This window comes from Aquila chrysaetos, chromosome 16, assembly GCF_900496995.4.
Source record: "Aquila chrysaetos chrysaetos chromosome 16, bAquChr1.4, whole genome shotgun sequence".
In the NCBI taxonomy this organism is placed as follows: Eukaryota; Metazoa; Chordata; class Aves; order Accipitriformes; family Accipitridae; genus Aquila; species Aquila chrysaetos.
In genome coordinates, this window is record NC_044019.1 from 28,265,485 (window position 1) to 28,269,003 (window position 3,519).

At 40.4% G+C, this 3,519-nt stretch overlaps 1 pseudogene; it reads right to left on the reverse strand.

The window, feature by feature from the left end:
• Window positions 1-483: 483 nt before the first annotated feature.
• Window positions 484-1,458, reverse strand: LOC115351612 (annotated as a pseudogene).
• Between the last annotated feature and the right edge of the window lie 2,061 nt (window positions 1,459-3,519).

Below are 3,519 nucleotides of genomic sequence, written 5' to 3' on the forward strand. Positions count from 1 at the left end.
CAAGGTCCATCTCAAGCTGTTGGTTGAAAACACACCCAGACTGATGACCTTAAATGATGGCAAAGGAGCCTTCCTTCCAGTCAATCTCCCACAAAGAACGTTGCTTACGTTTTCTGCAGGAAAAATTCTGTGGTCAGTAAGAGGCACCAGTCCTATAAGCTGCTTTAGTACAGAAGAATGTATATCTAAGTATGCCTGCACTACCAATTCCCAGCATTCACACTCTAAGAGACACATCCAACACCTGTGTCTAAGGTCAAGGCTCTCCTCTAAGCTTCCTCTGTGCTCAGTGCCGAAAACATTACCAGCTGAAGCCATCTCCTCCTGTGATAATGACCTAAAGCTGTGCCATCCAGTTGGCCTGCTGGAGGTGCACACCTCTCCCTTTTTAACTGTAAAGGGAGCCCAGAAAAGGCATTTTGATTCCAGCATCTAACTTTTAGATGGCTAAAGTTAGAGAAGATCAGTCACAAACTGCAGTGCCTATCCAATTGCTTGGACTCCACAGGACACCAGAGACAGATGTTCTTGTCTTGCTAAAGCAGTTCTTACCTGGCTGATCATTCTTCTCAGGGCACATTTAACTTCTTTGTTCCTCAGACTGTAGATTAAGGGGTTTAGCAGGGGATTAAGAATTCCACAGAGCATGGAAACTATCCTATCCTGATTAGGAGCGTAGGTGGAGAAAGGCCATACATATGTGCAAATGGTGGTCCCATAGAAAAGGCATACTACTGCCAAGTGAGAACCACAAGTGGAGAAAGCTTTGTGCCTGCTCTCAGAAGAGTTCATGTACAGGATAGCCAAGAGATATACGTATATAGATATACGCCATCAGAGTGACTACAAAGGCACTGCTTCCAAGGACCCCAGCAACTGTGATAATTACCAGTTCCCTACTGTAAGCAGGCAAGCAGGAGAGGGCCAGCATAGGAGGAATATCACAGCAATATTGGTCAACTTGATTAGAATCACAAAAAAAAAGTGTATAAGTCAAAGATGTGTGAAACAGAGAATTAAAAATCCTACTACCCAGGTGCCAATGGCTAGGTGAGCACACAATTTCATACTTACAATATTCATGTACTGCAGTGGATGACATATTGCAGCGTAACAGTCATAAGCCATCACAGCCAAGAGAAAAATCTCTGTACCAACAAGACCAATGAGGAAAAACAGCTGGAACACGCAACCAGTGAATGAAATCACCTTGCTCTTAAGCAACAAGGCCTCCAGCATCTTCGGCAGAGTGATAGCAGGACATAAGGATAAGGTGCCTAGGAAGAAGTACATGGGGTTGTGCAGACTGTGCTAACGGCAACAAGGATTGTGATGTTGCCTGCCATAGTGGCCAAATCAATCATCAAAAACAGCACAAAGAAGAAAACAGACTTCCGGAGCATCAGAAAGGCCTATGAGAACAAATTCAGATACCACTGATAGGTTGACTCTCTGCATCTTGTCTTTCACTGTAGAAATGATTGTAGAGGTGTACCTGGAAGAAAGAATAAGTTTAACTTAGTCAAAATTGCATCCCACTTCTAAAGAGTGTGAATTTTTTGGTCTGTTTTGCAGTTCAGAACATTTGCAAGTCTGCATTGCCACACTCAATATCTGAATTTTACTCACACATACCTAATGTAAAAGGCAAAATATAGGTATTAAGTTTAACAGTGATTAGTCAAAAAAGTCTAATTCTTGCAAGCCATCTTCTCAGACTGAAGAGCTGAAAGTTGAAGACAAAGATACTTCCTCTGTGGTGGCTAGCTTGGTTGGACACAGCCCCAAGCAACCTGACTGGGCTTTGAAGGTAGCTGTACTCTGAGCAAGGGGGGTGAAGTACAGTCTCTAGAAATCCTTTCAGCATAAATTGTTTAGTGATAACAATATAACCAAAGGGGTCTAGATTACTAGCTGCAGCTAAAGACCTAATTTTTTTTTTTTTTTTTTTTTTTTTTTTTTAAGTAATGCTATCACAGAAGAATTAAATCTCTCTTAATCAACAGACAGGTAGTATACCCCAGATGCTTTTTTGGTTTTTTTCAGCTTTATTCAGTGCGATATAAAAAGAGATATCATCTAGTATACAATCAAAGACCTACCTCCTTTCTGTAAATTTTACCCTACAGACTTCCATAACAGTATTAGTATTTCTAGGATCTAGCTGGACTTCTCCCCAGTGCCCACCCTTTTCCCAATTCAAAGAAGTCTAGGAAAACTTGGCATTGTAGGATCTTTCCATCTACCCTGCATTGCTACATTGAATGTAACTTGGTACTTATGGTAATGATTTATATAGCAGCCCTATAGAGAAATAAAGCAAAGTTCAGCACAAATGCCTCCTTGTTTGCAAATTAAAGCATGATTATGAGATGGTGTGAATACTGTAACACATTCCCATTTGTAAGAGACACAGAGAGCAAATCAAATAGGTGACTATGATATCCCATCTGAGACAGGCTCATCTGTTGTCTCATGTTCTCACAGAAGCTTGCTTCCAGCTTGAACCGGACCAAAGTTAAAGCTTAAACTACCATAAGAAATATTTTAGTCAGCAGAAATAAAAGCCACATGGTGCTTTAAGTCACAGCATCACTTCTTCTTAAAACAGGGAACTTATTCAGGTGAAATACAACAGAAACTTAACATGGAAATACTCACTGCTACAAAGAATTAATTACTGGTAATACATACTTGTCTGTATCTCCAGGAAACATGACTATCCTTTTTCTTCTTTCTACATCTGATCAGAATATCTACATATGACAAAATAATGACTTCACTGTAGACTCAGGAACATCCATCTATTAAGAAAGTGATGGGTCCAGATTCAGCAGCATAGAAATATTCATACAGATATCTGCAAGCACTGGCAAAAACTCTAGCTTGACTGCAAGGGTAAACACCTCTTTCCTTTAACGAGGTTTTATAAACATGTGAAGATGTATCTGAGGAGGAGCATCTCTGAAGCTTTTTTGGATGCTACCTTTATTGCATATATGAGGCTTTTCCAGCGTATTGTCAGAGGGGGCTAGCAGTGTGATAAACTATTTCTTCACCCTGAATCCTTTGATTCCTATGACTTATATGTCGTAGGACCTCTTTACAGGGCTGTGGTTTGATACTCGAGTCTACTCCCAGGAAAAAGAAAGAGATGGTGGTGTTCTCCCTAGGTCCTGCCAGCTCACCTCAGGTGCCGTTCCAGGTTACTGAAGTTTTACATCTCACAAGCATCCAGTGTTCCAATTTCTTCAGATTAAACTACAGCCTTAAAATTACTTAATCACCAATTGTTTTCAAACCAATTTTTCTTGCTTTGGAGCCTGAAATCTATCACTTACACATGCTGAGTCAAAATAAATTTGACAACTGCTACTCTGCAGAAGATCATACCTTTGACAAGGGCAGTGGTAACAGCTGACACAGCATCATGTGCCAGTATAAATGCCATTTGTGTTGATTTTATGGGTAAACTCCAATTCTTGTACAGGAGCAACCTTTTAATTTTGTATAGCCCCT